Here is a 24132-nt window from a genome sequence, read left to right as displayed (position 1 = left end):
AAACAGGGACTTCTTGAACTGCACTCCTACGCTCTACCATTGAGTCAAACCCTTGAATGCTGAAAACTGCCCTTTTTTAAAAAGGTGATAGAGTGGGTGACTGTATGGAACTTGTAGAACTAATGACATCAGTGCACTTCTGGTCAGCTGTACAAATTAATACATTTCATTAAGAGCATATCATTGGTTTCCACCACAGTTTTATAACATTCATATGAGCTTCCAATGGACTATTTCAAACTGATAATATCACCAGTAGAACTTGGGTGAATGTAAAACACAGCTTGTATCATATGAAGAAATCCTAAACAGTTTCATGGTCTTTACCCTATGTTTCAGGAGATGATCAGGAGTATTTCAAATGTAGAAATGTGTTGCTCATTACATTAAATGCTAAGATTGTAAATGTTTTCTTCAATTTATTTAATTAAAATAATATTTCTACAGGTAAAACAGTTGAACAAGGGGGCACCCAGATTTGAACTAGGGACCTCTTGATCTGCCGTCAAATGCTCTACCATTGAGCTATACCCCACGTCTGAAAAGTTCACCTTTATTAATTCAGTAATATGTACAAAGTGCAAGCAACATGCAATCACCATCAAAGCAAACCATTTTCAGCCACCAAACCCTCCTTATAAGTATATGCGGTGCGAAGGATGCCCTTTATCTGCCTTGGTAAAATACAGTGAGGTTTCCATTGCAAGAATTCATACATTTCGTATCACATGTAGATCTTGGAACATGGAAAAAAAAACTTTTGTCAAATGCACAAATTCTGCAAAACGTAACTGCTTCTCTATTGCAGTTTGTTGATTTTGTGCTAAGAGCATAGTTAAACCCAATTGTTCATTGTTTTGTATATGAAATGATGATATATTTTATTGTTTCTTACAGTGCATTGGGTTGAAAAACATTTTAACAGGATCTATTGAAGAGGGTATATGGTTATGAAACAGGGACTTCTTGAACTGCACTCCTACCCTCTACCACTGACATAAACCCTTGAATGCTGAAAACTGCCCGTTTTTAAAAAAAGTGATAGAGTGGGTGACTGTATGGAACTTGTAGAACTAATGACATCAGTACACTTCTGGTCAGCTGGACAAATGAATACATTTCATTTTCATTAAGGGCATATTATTGGTTTCCACCAGAGTTTTATAACGTTCATATGAGCTTCCAATGGACTATTTCAAACTGATAATATCACCAGTAGGACTTCGGTAAATGTAAAACACAGCTTGTATCATATGAAGAAATCCTAAACAGCTTAATGGTGTTTACCCTATGTTTCAGGAGATGATCAGGAGTATTTCAAATGTAGAAATGTGTTGCTCATTACATAAAATGCTAAGATTGTAAATGTTTTCTTCAATTTATTTAATTAAATAAATATTTCTACAGGTAAAAGAGTGGACAAGGGGGCACCCAGATTTGAACTAGGGACCTCTTGATCTGCAGTCAAATGCTCTACCACTGAACTATACCCCCAGTTCTGAAATGTTCTCCTTTATTAATTCAGTAATATGTACAAAGTGGAAGCAACATGCAATCACCATCAAAGCAATGCATTTTCAGCCACCAAACCCTCCTTATAACTATAAGGGATACACAAGATGTCTTTTATCTGCCTTGGTAAAATACAGTGAGGTTTCCATTGCAAGAATTCATACATTTCGTATCACATGTAGATCTTAGAACATGGAAAAAAACGTTTGTCAAATGCACAAATTCTGCAAAACGTAACTGCTTCTCTACTGCAGTTTGTTGATTTTGTGCTAAGAGCGTAGTTAAACCCAATTGTTCATTGTTTTTTATACGAAATGATGATATATCCTATTGTTTCTTACAGTGCATTGGGTTGAAAAATATTGAAACAGGATCTATTGAAGAGGGTATATGGTTATGAAACAGGGACTTCTTGAACTGCACTCCTACCCTCTACCACTGACATAAACCCTTGAATGCTGAAAACTGCTCTTTTTTAAAAAGGTGATAGAGTGGGTGACTGTATGGAACTTGTAGAACTAATGACATCAGTGCACTTCTGGTCAGCTGTACAAATGAATACATTTCATTAAGGGCATATTATTGGTTTCCACCACAGGTTTATAACATTCATATGAGCTTCCAATGGACTATTTCAAACTGATAATATCACCAGTGGAACTTGGGTGAATGTAATACACAGCTTGTATCATACGAAGAAATCCGAAACAGCTTAATGGTGTTTACCCTATGTTTCAGGAGATGATCAGGAGTATTTCAAATATAGAAACGTGTTGCTCATTACATAAAATGCTAAGATTGTAAATATTTTCTTCAATTAAAAAAATATTTCTACAGGTGCAACAGGTGGTACTCAGATTTGAACGAGGAACCTCTTGATCTGCAGTCAAATGCTCTACCACTGAGCTATACCTGCAGTTCTAAAATGTTCACCTTTATTAATTCAGTAATATGTACAAAGTGCAAGCAACATGCAATCACCATCAAAGCAATGCATTTTCAGCCACCAAACCCTCCATATAAGTATATGGGGTGCGAAGGATGTCCTTTATCTGCCTTGGTAAAATACAGTGAGGTTTCCATTGCAAGAATTCATACATTTCGTATCACATGTAGATCTTGGAACATGGAAAAAAAAACTTTTGTCAAATGCACAAATTCTGCAAAACGTAACTGCTTCTCTACTGCAGTTTGTTGATTTTGTGCTAAGAGCATAGTTAAACCCAATTGTTCATTGTTTTTTACACAAAATGATGATATATCCTATCGTTTCTTACAGTGCATTGGGTTCAAAAACATTTTACAGGATCTATTGAAGAGGGTATATGGTTATGAAACAGGGACTTCTTGAACTGCACTCCTACGCTCTACCACTGACATAAACCCTTGAATGCTGAAAATTGCCCTTTTTAAAAAAAGTGATAGAGTGGGTGACTGTATGGAACTTGTAGAACTAATGACATCAGTGCACTTGTGGGCAGCTGTACAAATTAATACATTTTATTAAGGGCATATTATTGGTTTCTACCAAAGTTTTATAACTTTCATATGAGCCTCCAATGAACTATTTCAAAGTGATAATATTACCAGAAGAACTTGGGTGAAGGTAATACACAGCTTGTATCATACGAAGAAATGAGAAACAGCTTAATGGTGTTTACACTATGTTTCAGAAGATGATCAGGAGTATTTCAAATGTAGAAATGCGTTGCTCATTACATAAAATGCTAAGATTGTAAATGTTTTCTTCAATTTATTTAAAACAATATTTCTACAGGTACAACAGTTGGACCAGGGGGCACCCAGATTCGAACTAGGGTCCTCTTGAACCGCAGTCAAATGCTCTACCACTGAGCTATACCCCCACTTCTTAAATGTTCACCTTTACTAATTCAGTAATATGTACAAAGTGCAAGCAACATGCAATCACCATGAAAGCAAAGCATTTTCAGCCACCAAACCCTCCTTATAGGTATATGGGGTGCGAAGGATGTCCTTTATCTGCCTTGGTAAAATACAGTGAGGTTTCTATTGCAAGAATTCATACATTTCGTATCACATGTAGATCTTGGAACATGGAAAAAAAACTTTTGTCAAATGCACAAATTCTGCAAAACGTAACTGCTTCTCTACTGCAGTTTGTTGATTTTGTGCTAAGAGCATAGTTAAACCCAATTGTTCATTGTTTTTTATATGAAATGATTATATATCCTATTGTTTCTTACAGTGCATTGGGTTGAAAAACATTTTAACAGGATCTATTGAAGAGGATATATGGTTATGAATTAGGGACTTCTTGAACTGCATTCCTACGCTCTACCACTGAGTTAAACCCTTGATTGCTGAAAACCGCCCTTTTTTAAAAAGGTGATAGGGTGGGTGACTGTATGGAACTTGTAGAACTAATGACATCAGTGCACTTCTGGTCAGCTGTACAAATGAATACATTTCATTAAGGGCATATTATTGGTTTCCACCACAGGTTTAGAACATTCATATGAGCTTCCAATGGACTATTTCAAACTGATAATATCACCAGTAGAACTTGGGTGAATGTAATACACAGCTTCTATCATACGAAGAAATCCGAAACAGCTTAATGGTGTTTACCCTATGTTTCAGGAGATGATCAGGAGTATTTGAAATATAGAAAGGTGTTGCTCATTACATAAAATGCTAAGATTGTAAATATTTTCTTCAATTAAAAAAATATTTCTACAGGTGCAACAGTTGGACCAGGGGGCACTCAGATTTGAACGAGGGACCTCTTGATCTGCAGTCAAATGCTCTACCACTGAGCTATACCTGCAGTTCTAAAATGTTTACCTTTACTAATTCAGTAATATGTACAAAGTGCAAGCAACATGCAATCACCATCAAAGCAAAGCATTTTCAGCCACCAAACCCTCCTTATAGGTATATGGGGTGTGAAGGATGTCCTTTATCTGCCTTGGTAAAATACAGTGAGGTTTCTATTGCAAGAATTCATACATTTCGTATCACATGTAGATCTTGGAACATGGAAAAAAAACTTTTGTCAAATGCACAAATTCTGCAAAACGTAACTGCTTCTCTACTGCAGTTTTTTGATTTTGTGCTAAGAGCATAGTTAAACCCAATTGTTCATTGTTTTTTATATGAAATGATTATATATCCTATTGTTTCTTACAGTACATTGGGTTGAAAAACATTTTAACAGGATCTATTGAAGAGGATATATGGTTATGAATCAGGGACTTCTTGAACTGCATTCCTACGCTCTACCACTGAGTTAAACCCTTGAATGCTAAAAACTGCCCTTTTTAAAAAAAGTGATCGAGTGGGTGACTGTATGGAACTTGTCAAACTAATGACATCAGTGCACTTCTGGTCACCTGGAGAAATTAATACATTTCATTAAGGGCATATTTTTGGTTTCCACCACAGTTTTATAACGTTCATATGAGCTTCCAATGGACTATTTCAAACTGATAATATCACCAGTAGAACTTGGGTGAATGTAAAACACAGCTTGTATCATATGAAGAAATCCTAAACAGCTTAATGGTGTTTACCCCATGTTTCAGGAGATGATCAGCCAGATTTCAATTAGGGACCTTTTGATCTGCAGTCAAATGCTCTACCACTGAACTATACGCCCAGTTCTGAAATTTTCACCTTTATTAATTCAGTAAAAAGTACAAAGTTAAAGCAACATGCAATCACCATCAAGGCAATGCATTTTCAGCCACCAAACCCTCCTTATAAGTATAAGGGGTACAAAAGATGTCCTTTATCTGCCTTCATAAAATACAGTGAGGTTTCCATTGCAAGAATTCATACATTTCGTATCACATGTAGATCTTGGAACATGGAAAAAAAATATTTTGTCAAATGCACAAATTCTGCAAAATGTAACTGCTTCTCTACTGCAGTGTGTTGATGTTGTGCTAAGAGCATAGTTAAACCCAATTGTTCATTGTTTTGTACATGAAATGATGATATATCCTATTGTTTCTTACAGTGCATTGGGTTGAAAAACATTTTAACAGTATCAATTGAAGAGGGTACATGGTTATGAAATAGGGACTTCTTGAACTACACTCCTACGCTCTACCAATGACATAAACCGTTCAATGCTGAAAACTGCCCTTTTTTAAAAAGGTGATAGAGTGGGTGACTCTATGGAACTTGTAGAACTAATGACATCAGTGCACTTCTGGTCAGCTGTACAAATTAATACAGTTCATTAAGGGCACATTATTGGTTTCCACCACAGTTTTGTAACATTCATATGAGCTTCCAATGCACTATTTCAAACTGATCATATCACCAGTAGAACTTGGGTGAATGTAAAACACAGCTTGTATCATATGAAGAAATCCTAAAAAGCTTAATGGTGTTTACCCTATGTTTCAGGTGATGATCAGGAGTATTTCAAATGTAGAAAAGTGTTGCTCATTACATAAAATGCTAAGATTGTAAATGTTTACTTCAATTTATTTAATTGATAAATATTTCTACAGGTAAAACAGTTGGACAAGGGGGCACCCAGATTTGAACCAGGGACCTCTTGATATGCAGTGAAATGCTCGACCCCTGAGCTATAACCCCATTTCTGAAATGTTCACCTTTATTTATTCAGTAATATGTACAAAGTGGAAGCAACATGCAATCACCATCAAAGCAATTCATTTTCAGCCACCAAACCCTCATTATATGTATAAGGGGTACAAAATATGTCCTTTATCTGCCTTGGTAAAATACAGTGAGGTTTCCATTGCAAGAATTCATACATTTCGTTTCACATGTAGATCTTGGAACATGGAAAAAAAACTTTTGTCAAATGCACAAATTCTGCAAAACGTAACTGCTTCTCTACTGCAGTTTGTTGATTTTGTGCTAAGAGCATAGTTAAACCCAATTGTTCATTGTTTTTTATATGAAATTATGATATATCCTATTGTTTCTTACAGTGCATTGGGTTGAAAAACATTTTAACAGGATCTATTGATGAGGGTATATGGTTATGAAACAGGAACTTCTTGAACTGTACTCCTACGCTCTACCACTGAGTTAAACCCTTGAATGCTGAAAACTGCCCTTTTTTAAAAAGGTGATAGAGTGGGTGACTGTATGGAACTTGTAGAACTAATGACATCAGTGAACTTCTGGTCAGCTGTACAAATTAATACATTTCATTAAGGGCATATTATTGGTTTCCACCACAGTTTTATAACATTCATATGAGCTTCCAATGGACTATTTCAAACTGATAATATCACCAGTAGAACTTGGGTGAATGTAAAACACAGCTCGTATCATATGAAGAAATCCTAAACAGCTTAATGGTGTTTACCCTATGTTTCAGGTGATGATCAGGAGTATTTCAAATGTGGAAATGTGTTGCTCATTACATCAAATGCTAAGATTGTAAATGTTTTTTTCAATTTATTTAATTAAAAAAAAAATTCCACAGGTTAAACAGTTGAACAAGGGGACACCCAGATTTGAACTAGGGAACTCTTGATCTGCAGTCAAATGCTCTACCACTGAGCTATACCCCCAGTTCTGAAAATTTCACCTTTATTAATTCAGTAATATGTACAAAGTGCAAGCAACATGCAATCACCATCAAAGCAATGCATTTTCAGCCACCAAACCCTCCTTATAAGTATATGGGATGCGAAGGATGTCCTTTATCTACCTTGGTAAAATACAGTGAGGTTTCCATTGCAAGAATTCATACATTGCGTATCACATGTAGATCTTGGAACATGGAAAAAAAATCTTTTGTCAAATGCACAAATTCTGCAAAATGTAACTGCTTCTCTACTGCAGTTTGTTGATTTTGTGCTAAGCGCATAGTTAAACCCAATTGTTCATTGTTTTGTATATGAAATGATGATATATCCTATTGTTTCTTACAGTGCATTGGGTTGAAAAACATTTTAACAGGATCTATTGAAGAGGGTATATGGTTATGAAACAGGGACTTCATGAAAAGCACTCCTACGCTCTACCACTGACATAAACCCTTGAATGCTGAAAACTGCCCTTTTTTAAAAAGGTGATAGAGTGGGTGACTGTATGGAACTTGTAGAACTAATGACATCAGTGCACCTCTGGTCATTTGTACAAATTAATACATTTCATTAAGGGATATTATTGGTTTCCACCACAGTTTTATAACATTCATATGAGCTTCCAATGGACTATTTCAAACTGATAATATCACCAGTAGAACTTGGGTGAATGTAAAACACAGCTTGTATCATATGACGAAATCCTAAACAGTTTCATGGTGTTTACCCTATGTTTCAGGAGATGATCAGGAGTATTTCAAATGTAGAAATGTGTTGCTCATTACATCAAATGCTAAGATTGTAAATGTTTTTTTTTCTACAGGTAAAATAGTTGAACAAAGGGGCACCCAGATTTGAACTAGAGACCACTTGATCTGCAGTCAAATGCTCTACCACTGAGCTATACCCCACCTCTGAAAAGTACACCTTTATTAATTCAGTAATATGTACAAAGTGCAAGCAACATGCAATCACCATCAAAGCAAACCATTTTCAGCCACCAAACCCTCCTTATAAGTATATGCGGTGCGAAGGATGCCCTTTATCTGCCTTGGTAAAATACAGTGAGGTTTCCATTGCAAGAATTCATACATTTCGTATCACATGTAGATCTTGGAACATGGAAAAAAAACTTTTGTCAAATGCACAAATTCTGCAAAACGTAACTGCTTCTCTACTGCAGTTTGTTGATTTTGTGCTAAGAGCATAGTTAAACCCAATTGTTCATTGTTTTTTATATGAAATGATTATATATCCTATTGTTTCTTACAGTGCATTGGGTTGAAAAACATTTGAACAGGATCTATTGATGAGGGTATGTGGTTATGAAACAGGAACTTCTTGAACTGTACTCCTACGCTCTACCACTGAGTTAAACCCTTGAATGCTGAAAACTGCCCTTTTTTAAAAAGGTGATAGAGTGGGTGACTGTATGGAACTTGTAGAACTAATGGCATCAGTGCACTTCTGGTCAGCTGTACAAATTAATAAATTTCATTAAGGGCATATTATTGGTTTCCACCACAGTTTTATAACATTCATATGAGCTTCCAATGGACTATTTCAAACTGATAATATCACCAGTAGAACTTGGGTGAATGTAAAATACAGCTTGTATCATATGAAGAAATCCTAAACAGCTTAATGGTGTTTACCCTAAGTTTCAGGTGATGATAAGGAGTATTTCAAATGTGGAAATGTGTTGCTCATTACATCAAATGCTAAGATTGTAAATGTTTTTTTCTATAGGTAAAACAGTTGAACAAGGGGGCACCCAGATTTGAACTAGGGACCTCTTGATCTGCAGTCACATGCTCTACCACTGAGCTATAATCCCAGTTCTGAAAAGGTTACCTTTATTAATTCAGTAATATGTACAAAGTGCAAGCAACATGCAATCACCATCAAAGCAATGCATTTTCAGCCACCAAACCCTCCTTATAAGTATATGGGATGCGAAGGATGTCCTTTATCTACCTTGGTAAAATACAGTGAGGTTTTCATTGCAAGAATTCATACATTTCGTATCACATGTAGATCTTGGAACATGGAAAAAAAAATCTTTTTTCAAATGCACAAATTCTGCAAAATGTAACTGCTTCTCTACTGCAGTTTGTTGATTTTGTGCTAAGGGCATAGTTAAAACCAATTGTTCATTGTTTTGTATATGAAATGATGATATATCCTATTGTTTCTTACAGTGCATTGGGTTGAAAAACATATTAACAGGATCTATTGAAGAGGGTATATGGTTATGAAACAGGGACTTCTTGAAAAGCACTCCTACGCTCTACCACTGACATAAACCCTTGAATGCTGAAAACTGCCCTTTTTTAAAAAGGTGATAGAGTGGGTGACTGTATGGAACTTGTAGAACTAATGACATCAGTGCACCTCTGGTCATTTGTACAAATTAATACATTTCATTAAGGGCATATTATTGGTTTCCACCACAGTTTTATAACATTCATATGAGCTTCCAATGGACTATTTCAAACTGATAATATCACCAGTAGAACTTGGGTGAATGTAAAACACACCTTGTATCATATGACGAAATCCTAAACAGTTTCATGGTGTTTACCCTATGTTTCAGGAGATGATCAGGAGAATTTCAAATGTAGAAATGTGTTGCTCATTACATCAAATGCTAAGATTGTAAATGTTTTTTTCTATAGGTAAAACAGTTGAACAAGGGGGCACCCAGATTTGAACTAGGGACTTCTTGATCTGCAGTCACATGCTCCACCACTGAGCTATACTCCCAGTTCTGAAAAGTTTACCTTTATTAATTCAGTAATATGTACAAAGTGCAAGCAACATGCAATCACCCTCAAAGCAATGCATTTTCAGCCACCAAACCCTCCTTATAAGTATAAGGGGTACAAAAGATGTCCTTTATCTGCCTTGGTAAAATACAGTGAGGTTTCCATTGCAAGAATTCATACATTTCGTATCACATGTAGATCTTGGAACATGGAAAAAAAAACTTTTGTCAAATGCACAAATTCTGCAAAACGTAACTGCTTCTCTACTGCAGTTTGTTGATTTTGTGCTAAGAGCATAGTTAAACCCAATTGTTCATTGTTTTTTATATGAAATGATGATATATCCTATTGTTTCTTACAGTACATTGGGTTGGAAAACATTTTAACAGGATGTATTGACGAGGGTATATGGTTATGAAACAGGGACTTCTTGAACTGCACTCCTACGCTCTACCATTGAGTTAAACCCTTGAATGCTGAAAACTGCCCTTTTTTAAAAAGGTGATAGAGTGGGTGACTGTATGGAACTTGTAGAACTAATGACATCAGTGCACTTCTGGTCAGCTGTACAAATTAATACATTTCATTAAGAGCATATTATTGGTTTCCACCACAGTTTTATAACATTCATATGAGCTTCAAATGGACTATTTCAAACTAATCATATCACCAGTAGAACTTGGGTGAATGTAAAACACAGCTTGTATCATATGAAGAAATCCTAAACAGTTTCATGGTGTTTACCCTATGTTTCAGGAGATGATCAGGAGTATTTCAAATGTAGAAATGTTTTGCTCATTACATAAAATGCTAAGATTGTAAATGTTTTCTTCAATTTATTTAATTAAAATAATATTTCTACAGGTAAAACAGTTGAACAAGGGGGCACCCAGATTTGAACTAGGGACCTCTTGATCTGCAGTCAAATGCTCTACCACTGAGCTATACCCCCAGTTCTGAAAAGGTCCCCTTTATTAATTCAGTAATATGTACAAAGTGCAAGCAACCATCAAAGCAAAGCATTTTCAGCCACCAAACCCTCCTTATAAGTATATGCGGTGCGAAGGATGTCCTTTATCTGCCTTGGTAAAATACAGTGAGGTTTCCATTGCAAGAATTCATACATTTCGTATCACATGTAGATCTTGGAACATGGAAAAAAAATCTTTTGTCAAATGCAAAAATTCTGCAAAATGTAACTGCTTCTCTACTGCAGTTTGTTGATTTTGTGCTAAGAGCATAGTTAAACCCAATTGTTCCTTGTTTTGTATATGAAATGATGATATATCCTATTGTTTCTTACAGTGCATTTGGCTGTAAAACATTTTAACAGGATCTATTGAAAAGGGTATATGGTTATGAAACAGGGACTTCTTGAAAAGCACTCCTACGCTCTACCACTGACATAAACCCTTGAATGCTGAAAACTGCCCTTTTTTAAAAAGGTGATAGAGTGGGTGACTGTATGGAACTTGTAGAACTAATGACATCAGTGCACTTCTGGTGAGGTGTACAAATTAATACATTTCATTAAGGGCATATTATTGGTTTCCACCACAGTTTTATAACATTCATATGAGCTTCCAATGGACTATTTCAAACTGATAATATCACCAATAGAACTTGGGTGAATGTAAAACACAGCTTGTATCATATGACGAAATCCTAAACAGTTTCATGGTGTTTACCCTATGTTTCAGGAGATGATCAGGAGTATTTCAAATGTAGAAATGTGTTGCTCATTACATCAAATGCTAAGATTGTAAATGTTTTTTTTCTACAGGTAAAATAGTTGAACAAAGGGGCACCCAGATTTGAACTAGAGACCACTTGATCTGCAGTCAAATGCTCTACCACTGAGCTATACCCCCCGTTCTGAAAAGTTCACCTTTATTAATTCAGGAATATGTACAAAGTGGAAGCAACATGCAATCAACCTCAAAGCAATGCATTTTCAAACACCAAACCCTCCTTACAAGTATAAGGGGTACAAAAGATGTCCTTTATCTGCCTTGGTAAAATACAGTGAGGTTTCCATTGCAAGAATTCATACATTTCGTATCACATGTAGATCTTGGAACATGGAAAAAAAAACTTTTGTCAAATGCACAAATTCTGCAAAACGTAACTGCTTCTCTACTGCAGTTTGTTGATTTTGTGCTAAGAGCATAGTTAAACCCAATTGTTCATTGTTTTTTATATGAAATGATGATATATCCTATTGTTTCTTACAGTACATTGGGTTGGAAAACATTTTAACAGGATGTATTGACGAGGGTATATGGTTATGAAACAGGGACTTCTTGAACTGCACTCCTACGCTCTACCATTGAGTCAAACCCTTGAATGCTGAAAACTGCCCTTTTTTAAAAAGGTGATAGAGTGGGTGACTGTATGGAACTTGTAGAACTAATGACATCAGTGCACTTCTGGTCAGCTGTACAAATTAATACATTTCATTAAGAGCATATCATTGGTTTCCACCACAGTTTTATAACATTCATATGAGCTTCCAATGGACTATTTCAAACTGATAATATCACCAGTAGAACTTGGGTGAATGTAAAACACAGCTTGTATCATATGAAGAAATCCTAAACAGTTTCATGGTCTTTACCCTATGTTTCAGGAGATGATCAGGAGTATTTCAAATGTAGAAATGTGTTGCTCATTACATTAAATGCTAAGATTGTAAATGTTTTCTTCAATTTATTTAATTAAAATAATATTTCTACAGGTAAAACAGTTGAACAAGGGGGCACCCAGATTTGAACTAGGGACCACTTGATCTGCCGTCAAATGCTCTACCATTGAGCTATACCCCACGTCTGAAAAGTTCACCTTTATTAATTCAGTAATATGTACAAAGTGCAAGCAACATGCAATCACCATCAAAGCAAACCATTTTCAGCCACCAAACCCTCCTTATAAGTATATGCGGTGCGAAGGATGCCCTTTATCTGCCTTGGTAAAATACAGTGAGGTTTCCATTGCAAGAATTCATACATTTCGTATCACATGTAGATCTTGGAACATGGAAAAAAAAACGTTTGTCAAATGCACAAATTCTGCAAAACGTAACTGCTTCTCTACTGCAGTTTGTTGATTTTCTGCTAAGAGCATAGTTAAACCCAATTGTTCATTGTTTTTTATATGAAATGATGATATATCCTATTGTTTCTTACAGTACATTGGGTTGAAAAACATTTTAACAGGATGTATTGACGAGGGTATCGAGGGTATATGGTTATGAAACAGGGACTTCTTGAAAAGCACTCCTACGCTCTACCACTGACATAAACCCTTGAATGCTGAAAACTGCCCTTTTTTAAAAAGGTGATAGAGTGGGTGACTGTATGGAACTTGTAGAACTAATGACATCAGTGCACTTCTGGTCAGGTGTACAAATTAATACATTTCATTAAGGGCATATTATTGGTTTCCACCACAGTTTTATAACATTCATATGAGCTTCCAATGGACTATTTCAAACTAATCATATCACCAGTAGAACTTGGGTGAATGTAAAACACAGCTTGTATCATATGAAGAAATCCTAAACAGCTTAATGGTGTTTACCCTATGTTTCAGGTGATGATCAGGAGTATTTCAAATGTAGAAATGTGTTGCTCATTACATGAAATGCTAAGATTGTAAATGTTTACTTCAATTTATTTAATTAAAAAAATATTTCTACAGGTAAAACAGTTGGACAAGGGGCCACCCAGATTTGAACTAGGGACCTTTTGATCTACAGTGAAATGCTCTACAACTGAGCTATGCCCCCATTTCTGAAATGTTCACCTTTATTTATTCAGTAATATGTACAAAGTGGAAGCAGCATGCAATCACCATCAAAGCAATGCATGTTCAGCCACCAAACCATCCTTATAAGTATCAGGGGTGCAAAGGATGTCCTTTATCTGCCTTGGTAAAATACATTGAGGTTTCCATTGCAAGAATTCATACATTTCGTATCACATGTAGATCTTGGAACATGGAAAAAAAATATTTTGTCAAATGCACAAATTCTGCAAAATGTAACTGCTTCTCTACTGCAGTTTGTTGAGTTTGTGCTAAGAGCATAGTTAAACCCAATTGTTCATTGTTTTGTGTATGAAATGATGATATATCCTATTGTTTCTTACAGTGCATTGGGTTGAAAAACATTTTAACAGGATCTATTGAAGAGGGTATATGGTTATGAAACAGGGACTTCTTGAATGACACTCTTACGCTCTACCACTGACATAAACCCTTGAATGTTGAAAACTGCCCTTTTTAAAAAGGTGATAGAGTGGGTGACTCTATGGAACTTGTAGAACTAATGACATCAGTGCACTTCTGGTCAGCTGTACAAATTAATACATTTCATTAAGGGCACATTATTGGTTTCCACCACAGTTTTATAACATTCATATGAGCTTCCAATGGACTATTTCAAACTGATCATATCACCAGTAGAACTTGGATGAATGTAAAACACAGCTTGTATCATATGAAGAAATCATAAACAGCTTAATGGTGTTTACCCTATGTTTCAGGTGATGATCAGGAGTATTTGAAATATAGAAATGTGTTGCTCATTACATGAAATGCTAAGATTGTAAATGTTTTTTTTCTACGGGTAAAACAGTTGAACAAGGGGGCACCGAGATTTGAACTAGAGACCACTTGATCTGCAGTCAAAGGCTGTACCACTGAGCTATACCCCCAGTTCTGAAAGGTTTACCTTTATTAATTCAGGAATATGAACAAAGTGGAAGCAACATGCAATCACCCTCAAACCAATGAATTTTCAGCCACCAAACCCTCCTTATAAGTATAAGGGGTACAAAAGATGTCCTTTATCTGCCTTGGTAAAATACAGTGAGGTTTCCATTGCAAGAATTCATACATTTCGTATCACATGTAGATCTTGGAACATGGAAAAAAAACGTTTGTCAAATGCACAAATTCTGCAAAACGTAACTACTTCTCTACTGCAGTTTGTTGATTTTGTGCTAAGAGCATAGTTAAACCCAATTGTTCATTGTTTTTTATATGAAATGATGATATATCCTATTGTTTCTTACAGTACATTGGGTTGAAAAACATTTTAACAGGATGTATTGATGAGGGTATATGGTTATGAAACAGGGACTTCTTGAACTGCACTCCTACGCTCTACCATTGAGTTAAACCCTTGAATGCTGAAAACTGCCCTTTTTTAAAAAGGTGATAGAGAGTGGGTGACTGTATGGAACTTGTAGAACTAATGACATCCGTGCACTTCTGGTCAGCTGTACAAATTAATACATTTCATTAAGAGCATATTATTGGTTTCCACCACAGTTTTATAACATTCATATGAGCTTCCAATGGACTATTTCAAACTGATAATATCACCAGTAGAACTTGGGTGAATGTAAAACACAGCTTGTATCATACGAAGAAATCCGAAACAGCTTAATGGTGTTTACCCTATGTTTCAGGAGATGATCAGGAGTATTTCAAATGTAGAAATGTGTTGCTCATTACATAAAATGCTAAGATTGTAAATGTTTTCTTCAATTTATTTAATTAAAATAATATTTCTACAGGTAAAACAGTTGAACAAGGGGGCACCCAGATTTGAACTAGGTACCTCTTGATCTGCAGTCAAATGCTGTACCACTGAGCTATACCCCCATTTCTGAAAAGTTCACCTTTATTAATTCAGTAATATGTACAAAGTGCAAGCAACATGCAATCACCATCAAAGCAAAGCATTTTCAGCCACCAAACCCTCCTTGTAAGTATATGCGGTGCGAAGGATGTCCTTTATCTGCCTTGGTAAAATACAGTGAGGTTTCCATTGCAAGAATTCATACATTTCTTATCACATGTAGATCTTGGAACATGGAAAACAATCTTTTGTCAAATGCACAAATTCTGCAAAATGTAACTGCTTCTCTACTGCAGTTTGTTGATTTTGTGCTAAGAGTATAGTTAAACCCAATTGTTCATTGTTTTGTATATGAAATGATGATATATCCTATTGTTTCTTGCAGTACATTGGGTTGAAAAACATTTTAACAGGATGTATTGATGAGGGTATATGGTTATGAAACAGGGACTTCTTGAACTGCACTCCTACGCTCTACCATTGAGTTAAACCCTTGAATGCTGAAAACTGCTCTTTTTTAAAAAGGTGATAGAGTGGGTGACTGTATGGAACTTGTAGAACTAATGACATCAGTGCACTTCTGGTCAGCTGTACAAATTAATACATTTCATTAAGAGCATATTATTGGTTTCCACCACAGAATTATAACATTCATATGAGCTTCCAATGGACTATTTCAAACTGATAATATCACCAGTAGAACTTGGGTGAATGTAAAACACAGCTTGTATCATATGAAGAAATCCTAAACAGTTTCATGGTGTTTACCCTATGTTTCAGGAGATGATCAGGAGTATTTCAAATGTAGAAATGTGTTCCTCATTACATCAAATGCTAAGATTGTAAATGTTTTTTTTCTACAGGTAAAACAGTTGAACAAGGGGGCACCCAGATTTGAACTAGAGACCACTTGATCTGCAGTCAAATGCTGTACCACTGAGCTATACCCCCAGTTCTGAAAGGTTTACCTTTATTAATTCAGGAATATGAACAAAGTGGAAGCAACATGCAATCACCCTCAAAGCAATGATTTTTCAGCCACCAAACCCTCCTTATAAGTATAAGGGGTACAAAAGATGTCCTTTATCTGCCTTGGTAAAATACAGTGAGGTTTCCATTGCAAGAATTCATACATTTCGTATCACATGTAGATCTTGGAACATGGAAAAAAAACGTTTGTCAAATGCACAAATTCTGCAAAACGTAACTACTTCTCTACTGCAGTTTGTTGATTTTGTGCTAAGAGCATAGTTAAACCCAATTGTTCATTGTTTTTTATATGAAATGATGATATATCCTATTGTTTCTTACAGTACATTGGGTTGAAAAACATTTTAACAGGATGTATTGATGAGGGTATATGGTTATGAAACAGGGACTTCTTGAACTGCACTCCAACGCTCTACCATTGAGTTAAACCCTTGAATGCTGAAAACTGCCCTTTTTTAAAAAGGTGATAGAGTGGGTGACTGTATGGAACTTGTAGAACTAATGACATCAGTGCACTTCTGGTCAGCTGTACAAATTAATACATTTCATTAAGAGCATATTATTGGTTTCCACCACAGTTTTATAACATTCATATGAGCTTCCAATGGACTATTTCAAACTGATAATATCACCAGTAGAACTTGGGTGAATGTAAAACACAGCTTGTATCATATGAAGAAATCCTAAACAGTTTCATGGTGTTTACCCTATGTTTCAGGAGATGATCAGGAGTATTTCAAATGTAGAAATGTGTTGCTCATTACATAAAATGCTAAGATTGTAAATGTTTTCTTCAATTTATTTAATTAAAATAATATTTCTACAGGTAAAACAGTTGAACAAGGGGGCACCCAGATTTGAACTAGGTACCTCTTGATCTGCAGTCAAATGCTGTACCACTGAGCTATACCCCCATTTCTGAAAAGTTCACCTTTATTAATTCAGTAATATGTACAAAGTGCAAGCAACATGCAATCACCATCAAAGCAAAGCATTTTCAGCCACCAAACCCTCCTTATAAGTATATGTGGTGCGAAGGATGTCCTTTATCTGCCTTGGTAAAATACAGTGAGGTTTCCATTGCAAGAATTCATACATTTCGTATCACATGTAGATCTTGGAACATGGAAAAAAAATCTTTTGTCAAATGAAAAAATTCTGCAAAATGTAACTGCTTCTCTACTGCAGTTTGTTGATTTTGTGTTAAGAGCATAGTTAAACCCAATTGTTCATTGTTTTTTATATGAAATGATGATATATCCTATTGTTTCTTACAGTACATTGGGTTGAAAAACATTTTAACAGGATGTATTGATGAGGGTATATGGTTATGAAACAGGGACTTCTTGAACTGCACTCCTACGCTCTACCATTGAGTTAAACCCTTGAATGCTGAAAACTGCCCTTTTTTAAAAAGGTGATAGAGAGTGGGTGACTGTATGGAACTTGTAGAACTAATGACATCCGTGCACTTCTGGTCAGCTGTACAAATTAATACATTTCATTAAGAGCATATTATTGGTTTCCACCACAGTTTTATAACATTCATATGAGCTTCCAATGGACTATTTCAAACTGATAATATCACCAGTAGAACTTGGGTGAATGTAAAACACAGCTTGTATCATATGAAGAAATCCTAAACAGTTTCATGGTGTTTACCCTATGTTTCAGGAGATGATCAGGAGTATTTCAAATGTAGAAATGTGTTGCTCATTACATAAAATGCTAAGATTGTAAATGTTTTCTTCAATTTATTTAATTAAAATAATATTTCTACAGGTAAAACAGTTGAACAAGGGGGCACCCAGATTTGAACTAGGTACCTCTTGATCTGCAGTCAAATGCTGTACCACTGAGCTATACCCCCATTTCTGAAAAGTTCACCTTTATTAATTCAGTAATATGTACAAAGTGCAAGCAACATGCAATCACCATCAAAGCAAAGCATTTTCAGCCACCAAACCCTCCTTGTAAGTATATGCGGTGCGAAGGATGTCCTTTATCTGCCTTGGTAAAATACAGTGAGGTTTCCATTGCAAGAATTCATACATTTCGTATCACATGTAGATCTTGGAACATGGAAAACAATCTTTTGTCAAATGCACAAATTCTGCAAAATGTAACTGCTTCTCTACTGCAGTTTGTTGATTTTGTGCTAAGAGTATAGTTAAACCCAATTGTTCATTGTTTTGTATATGAAATGATGATATATCCTATTGTTTCTTGCAGTACATTGGGTTGAAAAACATTTTAACAGGATGTATTGATGAGGGTATATGGTTATGAAACAGGGACTTCTTGAACTGCACTCCTACGCTCTACCATTGAGTTAAACCCTTGAATGCTGAAAACTGCTCTTTTTTAAAAAGGTGATAGAGTGGGTGACTGTATGGAACTTGTAGAACTAATGACATCAGTGCACTTCTGGTCAGCTGTACAAATTAATACATTTCATTAAGAGCATATTATTGGTTTCCACCACAGAATTATAACATTCATATGAGCTTCCAATGGACTATTTCAAACTGATAATATCACCAGTAGAACTTGGGTGAATGTAAAACACAGCTTGTATCATATGAAGAAATCCTAAACAGTTTCATGGTGTTTACCCTATGTTTCAGGAGATGATCAGGAGTATTTCAAATGTAGAAATGTGTTCCTCATTACATCAAATGCTAAGATTGTAAATGTTTCTTTTCTACAGGTAAAACAGTTGAACAAGGGGGCACCCAGATTTGAACTAGAGACCACTTGATCTGCAGTCAAATGCTGTACCACTGAGCTATACCCCCAGTTCTGAAAGGTTTACCTTTATTAATTCAGGAATATGAACAAAGTGGAAGCAACATGCAATCACCCTCAAAGCAATGATTTTTCAGCCACCAAACCCTCCTTATAAGTATAAGGGGTACAAAAGATGTCCTTTATCTGCCTTGGTAAAATACAGTGAGGTTTCCATTGCAAGAATTCATACATTTCGTATCACATGTAGATCTTGGAACATGGAAAAAAAACGTTTGTCAAATGCACAAATTCTGCAAAACGTAACTACTTCTCTACTGCAGTTTGTTGATTTTGTGCTAAGAGCATAGTTAAACCCAATTGTTCATTGTTTTTTATATGAAATGATGATATATCCTATTGTTTCTTACAGTACATTGGGTTGAAAAACATTTTAACAGGATGTATTGATGAGGGTATATGGTTATGAAACAGGGACTTCTTGAACTGCACTCCAACGCTCTACCATTGAGTTAAACCCTTGAATGCTGAAAACTGCCCTTTTTTAAAAAGGTGATAGAGTGGGTGACTGTATGGAACTTGTAGAACTAATGACATCAGTGCACTTCTGGTCAGCTGTACAAATTAATACATTTCATTAAGAGCATATTATTGGTTTCCACCACAGTTTTATAACATTCATATGAGCTTCCAATGGACTATTTCAAACTGATAATATCACCAGTAGAACTTGGGTGAATGTAAAACACAGCTTGTATCATATGAAGAAATCCTAAACAGTTTCATGGTGTTTACCCTATGTTTCAGGAGATGATCAGGAGTATTTCAAATGTAGAAATGTGTTGCTCATTACATAAAATGCTAAGATTGTAAATGTTTTCTTCAATTTATTTAATTAAAATAATATTTCTACAGGTAAAACAGTTGAACAAGGGGGCACCCAGATTTGAACTAGGGACCTCTTGATCTGCAGTCAAATGCTGTACCACTGAGCTATACCCCCATTTCTGAAAAGTTCACCTTTATTAATTCAGTAATATGTACAAAGTGCAAGCAACATGCAATCACCATCAAAGCAAAGCATTTTCAGCCACCAAACCCTCCTTATAAGTATATGTGGTGCGAAGGATGTCCTTTATCTGCCTTGGTAAAATACAGTGAGGTTTCCATTGCAAGAATTCATACATTTCGTATCACATGTAGATCTTGGAACATGGAAAAAAAATCTTTTGTCAAATGAAAAAATTCTGCAAAATGTAACTGCTTCTCTACTGCAGTTTGTTGATTTTGTGTTAAGAGCATAGTTAAACCCAATTGTTCATTGTTTTGTATATGAAATGATGATATATCCTATTGTTTCTTACAGTGCATTGGGTTGAAAAACATTTTAACAGGATCTATTGAAAAGGGTATATGTTTATGAAACAGGGACTTCTTGAAAAGCACTCCTACGCTCTACCACTAACATAAACCCTTGAATGCTGAAAACTGCCCTTTTTTAAAAAGGTGATAGAGTGGGTGACTGTATGGAACTTGTAGAACTAATGACATCGGTGCACTTCTGGTCAGGTGTACAAATTAATACATTTCATTAAGGGCATATTATTGGTTTCCACCACAGTTGTATAACATTCATATGAGCTTCCAATGGACTATTTCAAACTAATCATATACCCAGCAGAACTTGGGTGAATGTAAAACACAGCTTGTATCATATGAAGAAATCCTAAACAGCTTAATGGTGTTTACCCTATGTTTCAGGTGATGATCAGGAGTATTTCAAATGTAGAAATGTGTTGCTCATTACATAAAATGCTAAGATTGTAAATGTTTACTTCAATTTATTTAATTAAAAAAATATTTCTACAGGTAAAACAGTTGGACAAGGGGGCACCCAGATTTGAACTAGGGACCTTTTGATCTACAGTGAAATGCTCTACCACTGAGCTATACCCCCATTTCTGAAATGTTCACCTTTATTTATTCAGTAATATGTACAAAGTGGAAGCAGCATGCAATCACCATCAAAGAAATGCATGTTCAGCCACCAAACCCTCCTTATAAGTATCAGGGGTGCGAAGGATGTCCTTTATCTGCCTTGGTAAAATACAGTGATGTTTCCATTGCAAGAATTCATACATTTCGTATCACATGTAGATCTTGGAACATGGAAAAAAATCTTTTGTCAAATGCACAAATTCTGCAAAATGTAACTGCTTCTCTACTGCAGTTTGTTGATTTTGTGCTAAGAGTATAGTTAAACCCAATTGTTCATTGTTTTGTATATGAAATGATGATATATCCTATTGTTTCTTACTGTGCATTGGGTTGAAAAACATTTTAACAGGATCTATTGAAGAGGGTATATGGTTATGAAACAGGGACTTCTTGAACTACACTCCTACGCTCTACCACTGACAAAAACCCTTGAATGTTGAAAACTGCCCTTTTTAAAAAGGTGATAGAGTGGGTGGCTGTATGGAACTTGTAGAACTAATGACATCAGTGCACTTCTGGTCAGCTGTACAAATTAATACATTTCATTAAGGGCATATTATTGGTTTCCACCACAGTTTTATAACATTCATATGAGCTTCCAATGGACTATTTCAAACTGATAATATAACCAGTAGAACTTGGGTGAATGTAAAACACAGCTTGTATCATATGAAGAAATCCTAAACAGTTTCATGGTGTTTACCCTATGTTTCAGTAGATGACCAGGAGTATTTCAAATGTAGAAATGTGTTGCTCATTACATGAAATGCTAAGATTGTAAAAGTTTACTTCAATTTATTTAATTGATAAATATTTCTACAGGTAAAACAGTTGGACAAGGGGGCACCCAGATTTGAACTAGGGATCTCTTGATATTCAGTGAAATGCTCTACCCCTGAGCTATAACCCCATTTCTGAAATGTTCACCTTTATTAATTCAGGAATATGAACAAAGTGGAAGCAACATGCAATCACCTTCAAAGCAATGCATGTTCAGCCACCAAACCCTCCTTATAAGTATCAGGGGTGTGAAGGATGTCCTTTATCTGCCTTGGTAAAATACAGTGAGGTTTCAATAACAATAATTCATACATTTCGTATCACATGTAGATCTTGGAACATGGAAAAAAATCTTTTGTCAAAAGCACAAATTCTGCAAAATGTAACTGCTTCTCTACTGCAGTTTGTTGATTTTGTGCTAAGAGTATAGTTAAACCCAATTGTTCATTGTTTTGTATATGAAATGATGATATATCCTATTGTTTCTTACAGTGCATTGGGTTGAAAAACATTTTAACAGGATCTATTGAAGAGGGTATATGGTTATGAAACAGGGACTTCTTGAACTACACTCCTACGCTCTACCACTGACAAAAACCCTTGAATGTTGAAAACTGCCCTTTTTAAAAAGGTGATAGAGTGGGTGGCTGTATGGAACTTGTAGAACTAATGACATCAGTGCACTTCTGGTCAGCTGTACAAATTAATACATTTCATTAAGGGCATATTATTGGTTTCCACCACAGTTTTATAACATTCATATGAGCTTCCAATGGACTATTTCAAACTGATAATATAACCAGTAGAACTTGGGTGAATGTAAAACACAGCTTGTATCATATGAAGAAATCCTAAACAGTTTCATGGTGTTTACCCTATGTTTCAGGAGATGATCAGGAGTATTTCAAATGTAGAAATGTGTTGCTCATTACATGAAATGCTAAGATTGTAAATGTTTACTTCAATTTATTTAATTGATAAATATTAATACAGGTAAAACAGTTGGACAAGGGGGCACCCAGATTTGAACTAGGGACCTCTTGATCTGCAGTCAAATGCTGTACCACTGAGCTATACCCCCATTTCTGAAAAGTTCACCTTTATTAATTCAGTAATATGTACAAAGTGCAAGCAACATGCAATCACCATCAAAGCAAAGCATTTTCAGCCACCAAACCCTCCTTATAAGTATATGTGGTGCGAAGGATGTCCTTTATCTGCCTTGGTAAAATACAGTGAGGTTTCCATTGCAAGAATTCATACATTTCGTATCACATGTAGATCTTGGAACATGGAAAAAAAATCTTTTGTCAAATGAAAAAATTCTGCAAAATGTAACTGCTTCTCTACTGCAGTTTGTTGATTTTGTGTTAAGAGCATAGTTAAACCCAATTGTTCATTGTTTTGTATATGAAATGATGATATAGCCTATTGTTTCTTACAGTGCATTGGGTTGAAAAACATTTTAACAGGATCTATTGAAGAGGGTATATGTTTATGAAACAGGGACTTCTTGAAACGCACTCCTACGCTCTACCACTGACATAAACCCTTGAATGCTGAAAACTGCCCTTTTTTAAAAAGGTGATAGAGTGGGTGACTGTATGGAACTTGTAGAACTAATGACATCAGTGCACCTCTGGTCATTTGTACAAATTAGTACATTTCATTAAGGGCATATTATTGGTTTCCACCACAGTTTTATAACATTCATATGAGCTTCCAATGGACTATTTCAAACTGATAGTATCACCAGTAGAACTTGGGTGAATGTAAAACACAGCTTGTATCATATGACGAAATCCTAAACAGTTTCATGGTGTTTACCCTATGTTTCAGGAGATGATCAGGAGTATTTCAAATGTAGAAATGTGTTCCTCATTACATCAAATGCTAAGATTGTAAATGTTTTTTTTCTACAGGTAAAACAGTTGAACAAGGGGGCACCCAGATTTGAACTAGAGACCACTTGATTTGCAGTCAAATGCTGTACCACTGAGCTATACCCCCAGTTCTGAAACGTTCACCTTTATTAATTCATGAATATGAACAAAGTGGAAGCAACATGCAATCACCCTCAAAGCAATGCATTTTCAGCCACCAAACCCTCCTTATAAGTATAAGG

General features: G+C 35.6%; 6 non-coding genes across 6 annotated transcripts; all 6 read right to left on the bottom strand.

The window, feature by feature from the left end:
* Positions 1–1422: 1422 nt before the first annotated feature.
* TRNAC-GCA (transfer RNA cysteine (anticodon GCA)) lies at positions 1423–1494 on the bottom strand. Its single transcript has one exon. It is a non-coding gene; the product is annotated as a tRNA-Cys (tRNA).
* Positions 1495–3305: 1811 nt separating this feature from the next.
* Positions 3306–3377, bottom strand: TRNAR-GCG (transfer RNA arginine (anticodon GCG)). Its single transcript has one exon. It is a non-coding gene; the product is annotated as a tRNA-Arg (tRNA).
* A 3609-nt stretch (positions 3378–6986) lies between these two features.
* On the bottom strand, positions 6987–7058 carry TRNAC-GCA (transfer RNA cysteine (anticodon GCA)). Its single transcript has one exon. It is a non-coding gene; the product is annotated as a tRNA-Cys (tRNA).
* A 3666-nt stretch (positions 7059–10724) lies between these two features.
* On the bottom strand, positions 10725–10796 carry TRNAC-GCA (transfer RNA cysteine (anticodon GCA)). The gene has a single exon. It is a non-coding gene; the product is annotated as a tRNA-Cys (tRNA).
* Positions 10797–20160: 9364 nt separating this feature from the next.
* Positions 20161–20232, bottom strand: TRNAC-GCA (transfer RNA cysteine (anticodon GCA)). Its single transcript has one exon. It is a non-coding gene; the product is annotated as a tRNA-Cys (tRNA).
* Positions 20233–23016: 2784 nt separating this feature from the next.
* TRNAC-GCA (transfer RNA cysteine (anticodon GCA)) lies at positions 23017–23088 on the bottom strand. Its single transcript has one exon. It is a non-coding gene; the product is annotated as a tRNA-Cys (tRNA).
* Positions 23089–24132: the final 1044 nt, after the last annotated feature.

Source organism: Ambystoma mexicanum, unplaced genomic scaffold, assembly GCF_040938575.1.
Source record: "Ambystoma mexicanum isolate Mex_15411 unplaced genomic scaffold, UKY_AmexF1_1 Mex_scaf66, whole genome shotgun sequence".
Classification (NCBI taxonomy): Eukaryota; Metazoa; Chordata; class Amphibia; order Caudata; family Ambystomatidae; genus Ambystoma; species Ambystoma mexicanum.
Note: the sequence above shows the minus strand (reverse complement) of the source record. Positions and strands in the feature narration are given on the sequence as shown.